The 19,327-nt window shown below is 38.0% G+C and overlaps 1 protein-coding gene across 1 annotated transcript in view; it reads right to left on the bottom strand.

Annotated features, from left to right (window-relative positions):
* The window catches only part of LOC137105966 (protocadherin-15-like), a 157,045-nt gene extending 140,902 nt beyond the window's left edge, over positions 1-16,143 (bottom strand). The window contains exon 1 of the mRNA XM_067488842.1: positions 15,602-16,143. The gene's annotated coding sequence lies outside the window, so the exon portion shown is untranslated. The remainder of the gene's footprint in view (positions 1-15,601) is intronic.
* Positions 16,144-19,327: the final 3,184 nt, after the last annotated feature.

Consider the following 19,327-nt stretch of genomic DNA (forward strand, 5'->3'; position numbering starts at 1 on the left):
AATTTCCCAAATCAATGTGCGCCTGCATTTACAATTATTAATTTATGTCCACTTACTTTTCTTTCCAAACGGCCATTAAACCAGTTTTGTAACAGGATGAAAAATGACAAAATCAACCCAACTTGGCAAAGAGCACCAACACATCCACATCCACACACAGTTGTGTTGACCGGGCATCCCAGTAAGTTAATGGCAGGGGCACTTTGTTTGTTCTGTTCTGCCAATCTCACTGAGTGTTGCAGAGACAGTCAGGACCTGTGAGTGTGAACAGGAAGCATCCAAAACACAACAATTTCACTGATTGCAGAACAGCAAAAAAACACAAGAGATAAAACTGGAGCTAGACGGACTGTGAAAGATCGTAGGTTAGTATAAGTTGTGCAACTATTTATGTGCTCACTTTCTATGGTTTGACACAAGGTCGAAGTTTCGTGGATGTGAGTGATATTCTAGTGGGATATTATATAAATGGGAAATGCAAAATAAAATAAAAAATTGTGAGTAAGAATGAACATAAATTCTAGGAGTTTTGTTGAGTTAAGCTTTTAAACTACAGTATCTCATCATGAAGTTTGCAGGTTGTCCTTCCTAATGACTCTGTTGTTCATTTGCTCTTGAGTTGTAATTTGAATGATTTCCAACAGCACTTGAGAGCAACATTAAAGCTAGAATACTAAGTGGCAACTTTACAGTGCTACATGCTCATGTCAACAAAAATGACACTTTCTGCAATTATGTTACCTCAAGTGCTACAAAATAAATTAAGCAATTTGTGGGATTTGCTCACATCTGCCTCAAAGGACTTTTACAAATGTAATCAGCCTATAATTGCTGAACGCATAAAGGTTCAGCAAAGCAAAATTCGGGCATAAATAGATGTATTGATGAGTTCTTTCACCCCAGAAGCAAAAATAAAGATCCCAGCAATACCAGACAAATTTTGTGAACAAGTCCTGAATTGCAATAAAATAGAGAGTAACGAGGGAGCCTGGAAGGGAAAAGAGAATAAGAATTAACTGAACAGGGGATCAGGAATGGAAGCAAACTGTGACAAGAGAAAAGTCGACTGATGAGAAAAGAAAATTGAGAACACATAAAATGAAAAGAAGAATGGCTGGATGAACACCGACAAAAAGAATTATGGATGATGGAGTTAGAAAACATAAATATCCCATCGTATTACATACTTGCTTTACTAAGTCATAAAGCACGAAAAAAGCCCTTTGGTGTAAATATATGTTTTTGTTTTACAGTACGAGCACATTTTCCAAGACCAGTCACACCATTAAGTGATTTATATTCAAAGCAAGAGTCAGAATTCCATGGATTTTTAATTATCAGACAAAGAGGAGGGGGACAGAGTAAACTTGGGTCAGTTGAGGACAGCTGAAAAGCATTTCTAATGTATTCGCTCCCCTTAGAAGAACTGGCGTCTCATCCAGTGAGTGTGCTTTGTCAAATCCTGGAGGGTGTGGTTTCTCATTTAAGGCCTTGTAATCATGCGGATCTCTTTCAGCTCTGATCTGTTACAGTTATCTATTATTCTGCTATTATCATCTTTATCTGAATCAGGGCTACTTTAGATAGAATAACAAATTCCTACACTCTTTGAATAAGCCCTGCGAGACAACGTCCAGGTGCCCCACTAGTGTCTTGTTAAGAAATACCTGCAAAAGACATAATTAAAACACCTACTCTGGTTTGAAGGTGCAGTCCTGCTTCCATTTCAAGTGTAGCAAGCATCTCCTGGTCATTTTTACCTACGGTATATTTTTATAGAATAAATTAAATAAATAAACTTTGAAAGACTGTTAAAAAAAAGTTGGACCATTGAGAGTGACAAACCTACACCGAACTACCACCTTACTAAGTTACTATTTACAGTTTTACTTTTGACTGACAGATTAATTAACACACAATCAATATTAACATGCTCAGTACAATTCCACTTTTGGCTGAAAAGGGTCAACTCTGTCTAAGCCTTGTTTCAACACTTTAACCGATTTTTTTAGAGAGGTTAAATACAACTGTGTATCTTGTAACCTTCAAATGAAGATTCTGTTTCACATCACACCATCATTATATTTTTTTGTTCTGCTTCTTGTGACAGGGTGCAACTATGTCTAAACTTAGTTGAGGCCCAAGTTAAAGAGTGACACTGAAGAGATGAAGCCTTCATGAGTTCATTGTTCTCTAAAGAGGCCATTGCACCAGGTGTAAAGTCGACTTCTAATGAATTTTGTCTCCTTTTGAACACCCGCTCAAGTGTTTGTTGAAAGAGTGCCCCCATGGCAGCACTGCTTTGGTGCCTGGCACATACATGACAGCTGGTGGAACAAGTTTTTGTTTCCTTAAGAGTCAAAAGTACTGAAAAACACAAAAATGTCATAGCTTGGGTTAAAATTACTAAGTCCTTAACAATAGATGACACATGTCAATTCCTATCCTTTGACTGCATGTTTATATGCATTTTTTTATAATAAGGAAATACATAACATTACATACGTATGTAACTTTTTGAAGATATATATTTTAATTTTTAATTGAAAACCTTACCCTAAAATTTTGGTGCCTAGCTCTAAGAAAGTTTTGCTTGTGCTTAAAGTCAATCAAACATTGATGTTTCCACGACTGTAACAACATTTCATGGCAAGAGGTCGTCGTTGTCTGAAGGGGAATGAGAAAAGAGCATGACAGGAATGACATGCAGCAAAAATCCTGTTTTTACTTGCATGTGTCTAACCATTTTGATTTCAAGGTGCTTTTATTTCTCCATTTTTATTTGTTAGTCCGTAGTTTATCCCTTGATGTCTTATTTAAAGAATGGTCAATGTGTTTTTATAGATCTACAACCTCCACATCTTACTTCAGTGTGTCAGTGTTTCAAATAAGTCAAAATTAGATTTTAGTCAGTTCATAACTAAATTTTAGTTTTTATTTTAATTTTGACTTCTATTTTTAAGTAGAAATGCTTGCTTGGTATGGGCACACACCAAGTGAACTGCTGCCGGGAATAATTTGGTATGAGCGGCCTCCCTTGGTCTCCAGAACTGGAGAGTAGTATTGGAGTATATTGGTTAATTTTTAAACAACACATTTGTATTTGCAGTGAATTTTGTCACCTTTTATAACCTAGAGGAGTCCTTGTGACTCATTTTTCCTTCTATGCTGTTTTGGGTTACCCGCTGTAACATGAAGTTGCATGTGCACTTGTTTCTGTTGACTTTCTCTTTGTAAGCGTATCATGCCACCTGGCACAACAATTTTATGTGGCTTCCCCGGGCTGTAGGTGAACATATGGGCTCTTGTCTCTGTCAGTTCATTTATTATTTTAAAAGACACCTTTTGGTGCTGGCAGATGGTACTAAGTCACAAGATAAAAGTTAAGAATAGTTTTCAAACAAACACACACATATGAACACATTCCATTTCCCTCACTGTAGTTAATAGACCAGGACTCCACAGTTAAGCCTTGGCGATCACTTTCCTGCCCTCCATGATGACTTATTTCCTGTTCCTAAGCAGACTTCTCTGCAAGCATTGGACACTACATTAGGCAGATATTAAATACACAATACAAAATGTTGAATAATTTATATGCATCAGTGTGTGTGTGTAATGAGTGTAAGAGCTGGTCTGTAAATCTGTGCTCGCTCACATGTAACGAGTTGTATTTTTTCCAGTCATATGTGAAGGAGTAAATGATGAGGCGTGCCCTGTCATTAACATTAGGATTGTGGTGGCACTGGTGGCCATGGTTGATCAGTCAGATAGCTTTCACCTTTCTGCTCTTCATCTATTTCACAGTCGCATTCAGTAGTGTTATGGATGGCAATAAATCTCACATCTCATTTCAAGCGGTTGATTTCTCCTCTAATGTTGTGGCAGCTCCAATTTCAAACTTACTGGAAAATCTCCAGCTAACAATAAGTGAGCTTGTAGCTGTCAGCTGTCACTGTACAGAGCAGGACACACACACATGGTAGTGTTGAGGCTTTTTCGAGTGTTGTGTTTCTAAATAAAATAGCCAACTTTACATTAGCCATCGAGTTTTTACTCATGGGTATTTTCTTCACCAATAGAGTTACATTTTCACTTTTATTTTGTAAGGGTAGTATTTTTGCAAAAACACACAAACTATGCTAAATCTAAATTTTAAACCTTGGCACTGTTATCTCTGGCAGGACTAATGCTTTGCAGGTCTTTCTGCATTTTTTTCTGAATGACAAAACATGTGCTCTTTGATTATTACCAGATGATCACCAAGGTTCAGTTTTAGTCATTTTGGTCTCTATATGAAATTTTTTTTTGTCCTTTCGTCTTATCCTGTGAGTTCAGGGTCGCCACAGCGGATCATTGTCTGCATGTTGATTTGGCACAGTTTTTACGCCGGTGCCCTTCCTGACGCAACCCTCGCCAATATCTACCAGGCTTGGACTGGCAATGCAAAACTTATCTGACCTTTTTTGTCTAAACTTGCATGGTTAGACTACACCTCCAGAAAGCAGTTACTTCCAAACAAAAAATATCTATATATTTAAGGCAACTGTTTAACATGAATTTAACATGAATCATGATTCTGCACCTAAATGAAATGTATTCTGAAACAGATGATTGGTTCAAGAAAGAGTTTGAGAAATCTCACATTTTAAGAACAGCCACTGCATTTTTCAAGCTTGAACATTGGCAGGAAACCCAAAAACATCCACCGTGACAGGCCACTACATTAGAATGATGGGCTGGTGTTTTGAAGCTAAGAAAACTCTTCAGTGGTCACATTGCAGTTCCATGTCCTTTACTGAATAGATATTCACTTTTGTTTAAGTGTTTCTCATTTAAGTATTTCAGATGTGTATAGGAGCAGGAATCCATCATTGAGCTTCCATCAAACTGGGGTAGGGTTGAAACCAAATTAGCAAAGGCTGATAAATGTCAATGTAAGATTTCTCACTATGGACCATAAACACTGGATCCTACAATTCCCATAATGCAACCCTAGAACTCTTTTGTAAACATATGACACCTTTTTAAAACTGCAGCACATTAACATCCGAATGCTCACAACGACTATGTATTATACTTGGTACAATGTTTAGGTTAATGTTAGTGTTTCAGTGTTTCCTATTATACATACTGTAGAAAAATTATCAGAATGACCAAACAAAGCAGCAACATCACTGGGAAATATCAGTTCATGAACAATCCATCCAAATCTTACAAAGACATTTCACATAAAATCAATATTGTCAACCTGATGGTGAAGCTGGAGTTAATCTTTTGGCAAATACAAATGTCTAAATGACATTTCAAGGCAGTCTATTTATTACGATATTTAGGTGTGCATCAAAATGACGACCTAACTCTCTATATATGTTGCTTTGTTAATTCAGAGATTTATACTAAGTTTCAATTTGGCCATGTTGGTAAAATCACACAATATAGTCAGATTTACAACCTACATTGTCAATTCTTGATGAATTTCTCCATATAATGTTAGTGATTTAAGAGTGACTTGTGTCAGCATCGTGAACTAATTCTTACCCTCACTATGCAGCCTTGACATACTGCCCTGGAACAGACATCAGAGCTCACATGCAGCTCATAGCTGCCAACACCACTTAAATGTTGTCACCTGGGTTTGTCTACAAAGCTTCTGATCCAATGATCTGCAGGACACTGATCGGCACGCAAAGGCCTGCCTCACAAAGCTCTTCTTTCAAGACTTCAATAATTATCTGATGTACCATTGGAAGATTTCATAAATAAATTAAGTCTTTAAATTAATTATTTGGTGAACACAGTTTAAACCTATCAGAGATGGCAGAATATTTAAAAGCTATGCCATTTAAAAAGATAAGTTAGACATTTATGTATATTTCTTTTCTGGATGAATTAGCTATCAATAATCAAAAAAGCCCTATTGTCCCCCCAGAACATGAACAAATACCATGTCTAAAATCAAGGTCTTTCAGTACACAACTAAAAACATATCAAGAAGCAAACTGATCTGGCTTATCAAGATCTCGGACATTGCTAGAAACAGCAAGAGGGAAACACGTGCCCTGCTCAAAACACTTCAAAACAGCTTTGTTAAACATTAACAGTGTTTTGATGGGCTAGTGTGTCATTAAAAAACGTACAGTATAAAAGAACACAGCTTATTTAAGAGCTGCTTTACGTACACTTGGTGACACGGCCAGTTTTTAAAGAAAAGGGTGAACATTTAAGTCATGATACTTAATACCCACAATACCCATCTAAAGTGGACTTTAATCACCTGTCCCGTAAGGACAGGATAAGTCTCATCACTGGGCTCTAAGTCTTATCTTTCCCCCTAATAGTTGTTCACTGACCCAAGGCAAGCCTCAACCTCAATTCGTGCATGAAATCCATACTATCACCACCTGAGCTCTTTCAAACGCTGAGACACTTCCCCCTCAGTTTTCATTATAGAGTCTGTGCCACTAGAGACATTACTGATCCTGAGGAATTTCTACTTTTGTGTAGCTCTAAAAATTCTAATCATCAACAAAAACTGAGTTTTGCCTGCAAACAACAAAGCCTTATTTATTAGAAAAATAACAAACTTATGAGTACTGGTATTAGTACCACTTAGTGGATGTCTGTAAAGAGTATTCTTAATAAGGAGTATTGTAATGAGGACAAGATGGCATGGTGAGGACTATGTACTTATTACAATTAGGGATGTGCCCATACTGCCCTTCTGCACTGGTACTTGTTTCTTTCTGAAAACAATGAAGAAAGATCTGCAAAGCATTAGTTCTGGGCCAAGGTTTTAATTTAGATTTTGCATAGTTTGCATGTTTTTGCCAACATACTCGTTCGGAAAAATGTTTGGGGTTTAGAGCTTTTTTAAGCAAAACAATTAAGATCCAGTAACTAATAGTCATTCTCGTGCTACTCAAGTTTATATTCAACATGTTTAATATTTGCAACTGACCTTGGTGACAACTGAGGGAGACCTTACAGTATTTTCAGCTTTACCTGAATTAATTTTACCCCCATATACCTCTGTAGACTCTACAGCCTGTGTTGTCTGAACTTCTCCATCCAGAATCTTACCTTAAATCTGTGCTTTGTATCTTTTCCCTTTCATTTTTGTTGTTCTATTTATAAAACCCCACTCACCACAATACTTGTTTTGGTACATTGTAGGCACAGTGACTTTAAATGTAAAAAAACATTACACCTTATATTATATGAATACGGGTGTTCACACATACGGCTACAATGTATTTGCCTGTAGCAGGCCTCTGGTGAAGCTGCAGTTCTGGGGATGTGCTGTGCAGAGCACATCATTTACATGCTCTGCTTCAACTGGGTATCTGCCAGCACCAAACACCAACAATGAAGACAAACTGTTTGTGAAATTTCTTGTTTTATTTTGTCTCACTTACTCAGAAAGGAAGTTCACTTTTTCCTCCTTTTACTTTAAATTTCATCCACTTTAAAAACTGTTTTTCTACTTCATTTTCTACTTAAATCAAAGAGGTTCATGTCCACTGACAGGTAAAGCAGACTTTCTGCTTGGGTTTCTGTTCCCAATGGGCTGAAGATAAATTGTGTATTTGCACGATACCCAATAATTGATAAACAACATTTTGAAGGTTTCCTCCTGTTTCTAGGAATAATGCTAAGCTAAGTTAACTGGCTGCTGGCTGTGGCCTTGTATTTAATGGACAGAAGTGAGAGCTATATTGGTATCTCATCTCTAGACTTTAATAAAAATACTATTGAAAAACTCCAGCATGTTCCCAAAAGTAGCTGAGGAAGTTAGTAAATCTGGGAGTTTGAAACTATGTTAAGCCTCCAGTGATCCAGTTTTAACTTTTCTGGAACAAAATTGTGTTGCTGAGCAACATTTAGCAAACTAGCCTGCTTGGTGTGATGGGAGAGTGGGTGAAAGATGTGGAGAAAGGTGGAGAGAGAGCAAAAGCCAGTGGAATCAGTTAGATGCCAAGAGCTGTGTGTTGACCCTTATTAAATGCTTCCCTTAACCCACTGGGACCACTGATAAGACCGCTCTGGTTGGTGTGCATGTTACATGTGCGTATGTTTAGGAGCCAGAGCAGGAGATAAGATGTGTCTACACATGCGGATGTACAAATGTGTCACTCTAAATGTGTGTGTGTGTGTGTGTGTGTGTGTCTGCCCCCCAACACCAATTCTCCTGTGTAAACATGCTGACCTGGCACAACACCAGTAGACACTTTGAAGTTGGCAATAGCCACTGTAATCTTCCTCCTTTGCACACAGACACACATACATGCACACACACACTGAGCCAGAGGCAAGACTTAACACTGGCCTTATGTGGCTTAGCATGGGGCCACTACCACACAAAAACACACAAAAACTCTCAGTCATTGTTGCAGACAGTTGCATCCCCTGTCTCCTACCCAGAGACATAAATGCAATCAATTGTGTCCAACACAAATGTACAGAAAAATCCAGCAGCCCTTTATTTTTGATATATACCACATGTAATGGGAATATCTTCTGTCAATTCAATGTTTGTGTGTGTTGCGCTACACACTACAGCCTCAGAGAACCTTCAGGTCTTGAATCAGACGTGCTGACTTCCCACCGTAAACATTTACCATTCTTCAAATGCACCAAGTTATCAGTGATAGTCAGACTTTACATACAGTTTATGTGAACAAGCACAGTTTGAGAAAAATATCACATGATGTTTTGCTCTCAAAACAGAAATGTAATTTGTGTGTCACATATTTGTGAAGTGTGTTAAAACAACTACTCTGCTGGATGGACAATGGACTATTCAGCTCCGAAAGCAGTTATAAGGATTTTCTGGATGCCTTGTGCCCAGTGAAAGAAGTAGGTATCTCTTATGCCTTCAAACCTGATGTAAAGGTTGGTTCGTCAAAACCACAAAACATTGATATATTCTAAAAGTAAAACTAAATGTACTGTGTGTTTTCAAAATGAACTGTAAAATTAAACAGTAGTTTGAAAAAGAGTGTTGTTGTTGATTTATTTAGTGTGTCAATAATTGATCTTTTTTATAACAATATCATACAGAATAAGTGAAAACAATGAACCAGTGTAGAGCTTGTTGCTTATAGTGATTAACCTTGGAAGGAAAAACATTTGAATGTGCAGCTTCTGTCCCCTTTACAGAATTACTTTACAGAGAAAGTTATGAAAGTTCTAAAAGTAAAACACTGTGCCAAATCAACATGCAGAAAAAAGAATCGGCTGTGGTGACCCTGAATGTACAGGATAAGCTGAAAGGACAAAAAAAAAAAACCCTCAAATGTTTATCACTTAATATCTCCTCAATTATATTGTATGTCACTTCGTTGCATCAATTGTTAAATTAACAATCACTCATTTTTAACAGGGTTTTTTGGTTGATAACGAACATGGAAACTACATCTCTTTAACTCTTTCTGGACAACAGAAAAATTGTAAATATTTTGAGCTTTTACTGTATAGCTGTAGCAACCACTACTTTCTTCCTGAAACTTCCTGCTCTGTCTCATGTGCTGGACAGAACACAATGGTTTTTTTGCGCTTCCAAAGCTTGTGCATGTGTGTGTTTGTGTTGGTTGGATTTTTCTTGAATTCTGATTTCTTTTGTATAAACTGGCATCATGTCTAGGGTGAACCCCACCAATGACTGCTGGGATAGCCTTCAGCCACCCAAAAGGAATGGATGTGATTGCTCTTCTTCTATGTGCAGACTGTTTTCTTTTACTATTTACTAAAAAATAAAATGTACTTTAATATTACTATTGCCCCACAGAGTTCTCAATAAAGCAATGAAAGTGTTTGTGTAGCCTGCACTTCATACAGAAAGGAAATTGTCACTTGTTTGTTGTGAAAAACTTTACCAGATCTCTGTTCCTAGATAACTGCTGCAGCTGTTGTTTCCAGAATGGTTCAAAAAAGGAAGCTGCCTTAGGTGGCTGCAACCTGGGTGAAGTTCTGCTACTTCATTACCTCATTGTTCATTGGCTGTGTCCCACATTTAAATTCCCAGACTCATGAGATTGTCTTTGCACTGTTGTGGAGCTTGTATCATTAATGCAGTTTGTGGAGGTATGAGTAAACAGTAGTGATGCTGAAACTACATAGTAAACATCGCACCGTGTTCTATTATGTGTAAGGCTCATTGACTAATTCTTTCTTATTTGAGTCCAGGACTGAAGGGGTTTAGGAGCCCCTGATCAGATAGAAAGCTACTTAGAGTATTAAACTAGGGCAGGGGGTTCTCAGAACTTTTACCCCACAGGATTAAAATTGAGTTCATTTAATCTCGCCCTGGGACCCTGGGAGTAAATTTCTACTTTTACAGGGCCCCACCACAAACAACCAAAAACTAATTTGTGGCCCAGTTTCAGAAAAAGCACGGGGAATGGAAATGGAAAGGGAAGGGCAAAAATGGAAAGTTAGCATGAGGCTTTTTCCTGTGTGAGCACAAAAACAATCACATTAAACTGATTTTTTGCCTTTCAAATTTTCACCCATCCATATTGATTTGTTCCAATTTTCTAATTTTACCTGTTAGAATCACATTAAGTGTTAATTACTGCACACAATTCAATACAATTTTAATGCCCTCCATAAATAAGAAGAGAATGAAAATTCACTCTAAAAAAAAATGGAGTTGCTAATTTGCCTCTTTGTTTTGTCCTGCCTGGGTTGCCAGATATGCAGATTCCAGGCAGTGTTCTGGCCAGCAGGCAGATAATCTTGTTAGGAACAATTGACTCGGTTGTATTGTTGAATGTAAACTCAATCCCTCAAACAGAAGTATTCAAAGCAGCACCTGGCAGCACAATCAACAAACTCCACGAAAATGTCAATGAGGATCAGCAGTCCTGCACTGAAGTTGCAACGTAGCAAGTCAACCCAAACTTCAACCAGTAAAGCTAATAAACTCTTACTCTTCAGCACCACAGATGGTGGAATTCATCTCTGTCTTTATTGGTGTGAAGAAATAAAACAATCACAGAGAAGTGTTGCATTCAACATGCAATTCATGTTCAATTCAACTCAAGTTGGGCACCAGGTTGGATTTCTCTGAAAACCCTCTTGAATGTGCTGCTCTTCAGGCACAATATCACAAAGCTGAAGCAGGAGCCAGGATTAAGAAAAACAAGCTCATGTCTCTGAGACAAAAAAAAAGCAATTGAAAAACTTTGGAACAATCCATGTGCTAAATGCAGTTTTAATTTTTAAGAATCTATTTTCATGACAGTACCGAAACACTTTAGCTTATGCACCAACAGATTATGTCTTTAGTTATGAAGCAGCTTGTGTTGCTCACAAAGGCCTGACAAACACAATGAGATGTCAGTAACTGCTTGTTGTGAGCATTAAGTCAAATAAATACCTCCCAGCACAGGTACAGCACAAACGTCTCAGTTTAATGGAACAAAAAGAACTAAAGTACAACTGTAAATAGTAATTCTGCCTCTCAATTTGTTTTCCAAAACCCATATTTAAAGAATAGCGCCACACAGAGAACATATGCTTTTGTTCTACACATATACACCAATACCTGTGAGTGTTACACTAGCCACTGTCTACCCTTAGATAGAAATGGAATAACTCAGCCATAGCCTGCTATCTGTCAGGAATAAGAATAGCGTAGTTAGCCTTGCTCACATGAGTGTGGCTAATTCAATATGACATCTTTCTAATAGGCAGTCTAGCTACTGGGAGGATGGGACTAAAACAGAGAGTACAGATACCACAGGTGGGAAGTAAGTAATTCTAAATAAAGCTATAATCAGGGCTTAACATATTTTGGCAATTACAGTGAGATCTGTTGGTACAATTAAAGGACGTACTTAAAGAAGAGCCCCTCAGGACTTGACCTTCAACTATTTACTAGTGTTGCCAGTTAGGATAAAAAAGATGACACACAACAGGCTTGTAAATAGACTATTATAGCCACAGTAAAGTATTATATCACGCTGGTTATCAGTTCTGACCAAACAAAGATAGAAATCATGGTGAAGTGACTGTATCTCACACACCTGTCCTATTTGACCACATTAACCTTTCTTGCACACAATCCACTGTTAGGGGTTTTCCAAATTTACTAACCATCAAGCTTTTCAAAGGCTACAGCTTTGATTTTTTTAAATACATTTTATAATTGAATAGAAATTGTTGGTATAAAAAATCTCAACCACAAAACAGACCCCTTTCACCTGTTCACTGCTGTACATCCTATAATTGGTGCAGTATGATATGAGGTGGGGGCACTGTCCTTGAACTGCCTGAACACCTATTGAGCTGCTTACTGACAAAACACCGATGACCTGCACTCTGAACACACGTCAATTGCGGTCCTGCACTTTTTGACAGAAGCACATGCTACGTTTTTTAAAATGTAAACTCCACACACAAAGAGAAATGATCCAGATACTATCCAGCTACAACAAAACGAGTAATGTAATTGTTTTTACATTAAAGGGGAGGTGAAAACTGTCCAATCTCAAAACCAATTACTGGCACACAACAGAATATGTGTACCATTGTTTGCATGGTTTATCACTGTATCATAGTGTCTAGTTTCAATTTATGTATTACAAACCATTTTTTTTTAGAGAAGGCAATTCATTTAATTCTTTAAAATAGAAATAAATAAATACATATAAATAGGTTTACACTTGATGCAAATTGAACCATACACATGCCTGTCTAACAGATGGAATGTTGTTACAAGTTTCCCAACACTTTGACAGAAACGCTATTTTTACATTGATAAGTCTAAATAAAGTGATTAAAACATATTTTAGGTTAGAATTTACTGAATCAATTGAAATTAGATTAAACTTAATTTTAGAATGCAGGAGTTAACTCATGTACAGTAAGACATTGGGTAATGATAATCCAGTTTACATCAGATATTTGAGTCAACATGATCTCAGTTGGAATTACTAATGAGATTAGTCTGAAATATGCTCAAAATAATTTAGCAAATAAATTACAAATATAGTGGATTTGAAATTACTTAAAAATTATAAGGCAACTTAAAAGAAAAACTGGATTTAGATAAATGTGTTGTTCTCAACCTCTTGACATAATAAAATTAAGTTAGTTCTCCAAAATATTTTTTTCAGTGTACAAATATTATCGAGGTCAGCAAAAACTATCAAAGTCACGTCCGAATGTTGTAACATATGACTGATTATTGAATTATTGACCTATTATTGTAACAGGCCTAATACGCGTTTTGTTACAACGTTATATGTATCGATTTACTTTGATCGGGTTATAATGTACTATATGTATTTAGTAGATCTACTGTTTCATGCAAAGTATCAAATGTCAAATGGACTATATGGTATATGTTAATGAACAATGGTAAAATTAGATTGGTAACCAGATGAACATGGGCGCTAAACTCTTAACATATTTTTCATGTTAATTATATGGTTCCAACTGTCAAACCATTGACCATTAGCTGTCCGTGGCCGTAGCCTGAAGCCTTTATACGCACTGGGCAAGCTAAGAGGCTCTGCTTAAACTTTTGACTGCTGCTGTGGTTGAGATGTTAATTTTAGACAACTGCCAGGATGGAGAAAATAATGTTAGAATGTGTATGTGGTCAATGTCACAGTTATTCTGCTACTGTTGGTGGAGCAGCTCCAGGTGACTAATGAAATCTGAGTGACAGCTATGCTAAGCTGTGTGAAAGCCAGGCTAATAAGTGAACGCTGCCGATGGCTTTGTGTGATGAAACAACAACACTAGACAGAAGTGATATTAATTATGGAGGAAAGTTTATTTAAAATCTTATGTGCACATCATTCAATGAGCAGTTAACAAAAATGAGGATCAGCAGAGACTCAGAGTCTCCTTACTGGAAACCACAGGAAGAAGTCTTGTCTTCACGTAAGGAACCAAGGAAACTGAGTCAGGAATTACTTTTTCCAAATGTAAACATTTTCTGTTAGAGCAACGTCGAAATGTCACAATCAGATAAAACAAATACGTTTTAAAGCAAAGTAATGTTTTTAAATAGCGTCATAATGTCATCTGCACTAACTAAATAAATATTTATAAATACAGATCTGTTCTACCACAGTGGAACATCACTTCACAGACAATTTTGCATTCAGACACAAAGCAGGAGGTATTTAAATCGAAGCCCTGCTGCTTCTGTCACCCAGTGTGTCTAACAAGATTTAACATAGTGAAAGTGGAGGGGGTCCCAGGTTCACAAAACACATTCTGTCCGTCTGACCCCTGCTACCTCTCTCTACACACACACACACCCAAATGCCACACTCAAACACCCACAGGTGGAAAGGAATGGCCCCCAATCCAGTGGGTACAGTCCACCATAATGCATAGACTGACTAGCATTAAATAGTCATGTACTTATCATTAATGCTTATTTAGCATGATTAGACGCAGCTTGTGTGTACAAACCACTTTCACACATTAGTGAGCCAAGCCTCACACTATACATGGGTTCATGATACCCGGAGCAGGATGGAGCTCATACAGTGGGTTATCTTAATAGCATACAGCACTATCTTTTTTAACTGCTTTCCGTGCCCCCATCACATCTCCACCTCTTGTCAACTTTGACTTCCTTACCTTACTATCTGCTCTGTATTGAGGAGGCGACAGCTTGCCGTAATTGAAGTTAATCGGATGACTCTCTCTCTCCCCCTCTCTCTCTCTCTCTGTATAATCCCACACACACATGCTGCTGTGAGGTAACCTGCTTTTCACAGGACCACTGGGTGACAGACCAAACAGCCCACTGTAGTGTAGCACCTCATCCACCGCTGTCTACTTGTTGAAAATTAACTCTTGGTATGTCAGGTGAGATGGAAATCATCAACCGCAGGGCAGTGTGGGGCAAATTGTTGCTCAGCTATAGAAATGACTTATCTCACACATAGAATGCAATGGCTTTAACCCATTGTATTAAGTCCGCCACAAAGCGAGTGTTTGAATCCATGTTAATATTACATGAAAAAAATCATCATCAACACGAGCTTCACACTGGTTACATAAATAAAACTGAAGATGAGGTTTAATCGACCTTTATCACTTTGTGCACAGTAACATCAGTGATGGGAAATAGACTTAAAAACGTGTCCCATATAAATGTGCTGAGTTGTCTTTTGTATTCATTTAAGTCGGCGTCTATTTACTAAACGAGCTGCAACAACCTCCTCCCCCTGTTTCAGCACCGCGGACAGCGAATTCTCCCGTTTCGCCTTTAACGCCTGATTAAAAATCTCCAAGTGGTCAAACTACTGTAGTCAATCCTGCAATGTGGGCAGCGAGTTTCCAAGCACGTCTCAGCAGCTAAAGACTATCATCCATTTATATTTGTTTCTATTTTAATCAGCGGGGAATCGTTTTATTTCATGAAAAAATATGGACCCAGCAGAGGAACTGTGTAGCACACAGACTAATATTCTAGAAAAGGTAAAGGGAGCCAGGAGAAGATAAAATGTGTATGCAATAAAAGAGGGGAGCCTTCAGTTCACTAAACTCACCACCGAGTAACACAGGAAGCACAAACGTGTCATTAAGGAAAACGTGCTCAACAAGGATGTGTTACATGACTTACCAGGTTATCCTCGTTGAATCCATATGTTTTACGCACAAATGTACTTTTCCACACACTGTTGCCGTTTGTGGGCCGCGGTTATACACAGCCCAAAGAGAAAACCCAGGAAATAACATCCACACAACTTGAGGGGGAGATGGAAAAAAATGCTGCTGCTTGCCGCTTTCAAGAAGAGTTTATTTTCAATTCACGGAAAGAAATGGGACTGTAGTGGTCTTCATTCACGAAAAATAGTCTTCTTAGTTTAGGTCTCCATTGTTGGACTTACAGGTAATCGCGGGCTCTGTAAGGAGACAGGCAGAGTAACAATATATCTCCTCCGGTTTCCCCCCGCTTGCTTTCTCAAGCACAGTGAGACAGAGAGGGAGGGGAGACAGAGAGACCGAGCGACACTAGCACTAGGAAGAAAGAGAGAGAGAGAGACGACGCGGAGTCAGAAAGGTAGGTTTGGTCTGAAGGTAGGTGAGCATTTACCGCAGGAGCAGCAAGAAGCAGCAGCAGAGACGGAGATCGGTGCGCCACACTTATCTAATTATGTCCAAGGCAAAAGGCGCACGGATCACCGGGTGGTTACTCTGCCGCGCTCTGCTCTGTGCGCCCCATGGCGGAGAAGGGAGCACTGGAGCGTTGTTAGACTGTCTTATCACATTTTCCCTCGTCAGCATCTACTCACACTCATTACACTTAAAAAACACCAAACAAAGTGAGAGTCAACTTTTTAACACCAAAGAGAAAGAGCTTCGCACATATTTCCTCACAATAAACTTTCATTTGTAGAAAAGCTGGGAGTGCACAACAAACAGCACTTAAAGGCAGAAACGTTCCCATTGTCTTACATTTTCTTTTGGATTATAGGCATGACTTTACTACAGGTGCACCACACAGCAGCATCACCGCACCATGGTGAAAAACCGGGAGCCTTTTCATTCTCTGTGCGCATTTTAACGAAGATTTAGACACAGTGTAATTAACACCAGGATTTCATGCTTCTTTGGAGCTGTTAAGCAGCCCCATTTATTTGGGATTACCTGTAGCTTTTCCACCTCTAAAGGTCTTGCAAGGTAGATTTTCACACCCATCAGCTCCCTCCAGCCACACCTGAAATGTCTTGACCACTTCTCTTTGGTGGTGGAGAGGAGACACTGAATATGGGGAGCATCTCTTCAAGCTGCAGCCCATTCCTCAACTCAGGTCAGAGGCAGCGCCAGTGATGAAAGAAATGCTCAAAGTAACTACACTTGAATTTGCATATACATGTAGTGTATGGATGCAAAATGTGAAGTAAAATATGTAAAAATATGCTCAATTAAATTTATCAAACTTGAGACGAACAAAGTTGGGATACTGCACTGTGAATAGAAAAAAACCCACAATGATTTGTGATAGGAAATAAAACAGGGACACAATCTGAAATGATAAATCTAAAAATTTCTTAAAAGGCTGAGACAGAGCCATGTTTAACATTGTGTTTAAATGCCTCTTTTTTACAAACACTGTAAAACATGAGAACCGAAGAGACCAGTTTCTTTAATTATGAAAGCAACATTTAAACCCATTCTTGCTTTTATAGGATTTCACCTCACAACCATTCAGTACTGGTCTTGTCCAAGTATCTGGATTTACTTAATGTTGTAATATTATGAACTGTAGTCTATAGAATCTACAAATCCTTTGCAATTTCTTATTGAGAAACATTCTCAAGGTGTACAACTACATCCATACAACTAGACTCAGCTTCTCTGTGGTGTTTTATTAAAAAAAAACAAAATTTTACAACATTGACCTGTTTCCAGTTGACATAATCAGCAGTGAGATGATTAACCAGGACTAAAAAGTAGCTAGACACTTTCCACTACTGAAAAACCCCAGTTGTTCTACGTGTCAGCCAGGACTTTTATTCAGTGAACAGAGACTGTAGGTTAATAAAAAACTGCCCCCTGTGAGCGTGACATTATACACGAAATACTACATGTAGTACTTGTGCTTTTAAGTAGTCATTCTGTATGACTGTGTGTCTCTACTTTAATGCTGTAGCTCAGACAGAAAACAGATTGTTCCTACAAAAATTCTAAACTTGCAGTAAGTCCATTTGCACAGGAGGAGATGCAGAGCACACGCTGGCTAAAACAGTGCCTTTTTAAATAATTACTTTAAATATGTAGATTTGAGGAACAAAACCAGACTCCTGCAAAGACCGTGAAAAGTTGAATCTAAATCTTCAGTGTGGCTTAATGAATCTCTAAAGCCTCACTTTGGAGCTCTCACCATGTTTGTGTTATAAGACATTTTTCTCACCCCGTTTGTTTTGAAAAGAGATAATTTCTAAGCAATTGCAAAAAGTTATTAATTCTCTGAGCCATTGTACTTCCCCAAACTAAATACTGGTACTTATTAAGAAACAGGGTAAGAGAGCAATAGAAATTGTCGACTAAAATGTAACTAAAATCCAAAGTATCTATAGCGCTAAGTGATCCTTGGCCCAGTTTGCTTGGAGCCAACCCAGTGAGCTTTACTTCCATTCTTTTTGCAACATGGGTAATACCATCAAAGAGTATGTAGAAAGCACTGAAAAAACAGTCAGCTTTCTTTGTTAGAATATAGCGAAACTACAATAATGACAAATATTAAACCTTGTTTAAGCCACAGCTACTGTAGCTGCCTGAATTCTCTGGTGCTAAATTTATGATTGCTAAAAACCCCAAAACACATCAATAACCTGAACACGTTATTTCTGTAAACAAACCGCTTTGAAATCCCTCATATCTTAATTCCGCATTACTCTGTAATATTTCTTCCCATTGTTATGATGACAAAATCAGACAGAGTGAACTAATCTAATTATAATAAACCAGCGTAGCCTCAGCTGTTGTCGTGCATGTCTTTGTCATTTGCTGGTAAGCTGTGTGATAAGAACGGTGATAGTTGGATAATATTAGTGTGTCTTGTTTTGTTTAATTGGTGACAAAGTTTAGAAATGATAGAATGCTGTAAACTCTGTCCATCTACTGAGCAGTAACTACTGTTTATCTGCAGTCACTGTGTCAGACACATAATGTGACAACTACTGTTGCCAGCACATCTACTATTCCGAGTGAATTTCTAAATAAAATGTTGCTGTACGTAAAAAACTTATTTAGACAATTATTTGTGTATTTACTTTAATTAAAATCTAATTAATAATAACAATAAACGACTTGAAATTCCTAATAATATAAGGGGATTGCAGGCAGATGGCCAGGCCAATTATAGACACTATACCACTGTGTGATCTTACCTACTGTATGTGTCCATCTGCTCTGCTCTGCTTTGTGGGATTACACCAAATCCTATTGAGCTCAGGGAATGGCAGCCAAGATCAGTAGGCCTGAACTAATCATGACAAACCACGAGTACAAGAGAGGTTTGTCTTTCCCAACAAAGCACGAGATGGATAAAAAGCAATTATCATCCACTGATTATTAATGCTCATCTGAGTCAGTACAATTAGTAGATGGCATACTGAATTTCTGATAATGTTATTATGAAAGTGGGACAGCATGATGTACAGTGCCTGAACGTCTGGTGTCACAAGGTTGCATCACATAGCTGAGGGAACACAGTGGATTTTAAAATGTAAATGTACATACTGTACACAGCCTTTTTACTTTAAACCTGAATTTTACTCGGATTTTAAGTCTCCATTTCACTTGTGACGTGACAGCAATTTAATTTGTTCTTCTTCTACAG

Source organism: Channa argus, chromosome 20 (genome assembly GCF_033026475.1).
Source record: "Channa argus isolate prfri chromosome 20, Channa argus male v1.0, whole genome shotgun sequence".
Taxonomy (NCBI): Eukaryota; Metazoa; Chordata; class Actinopteri; order Anabantiformes; family Channidae; genus Channa; species Channa argus.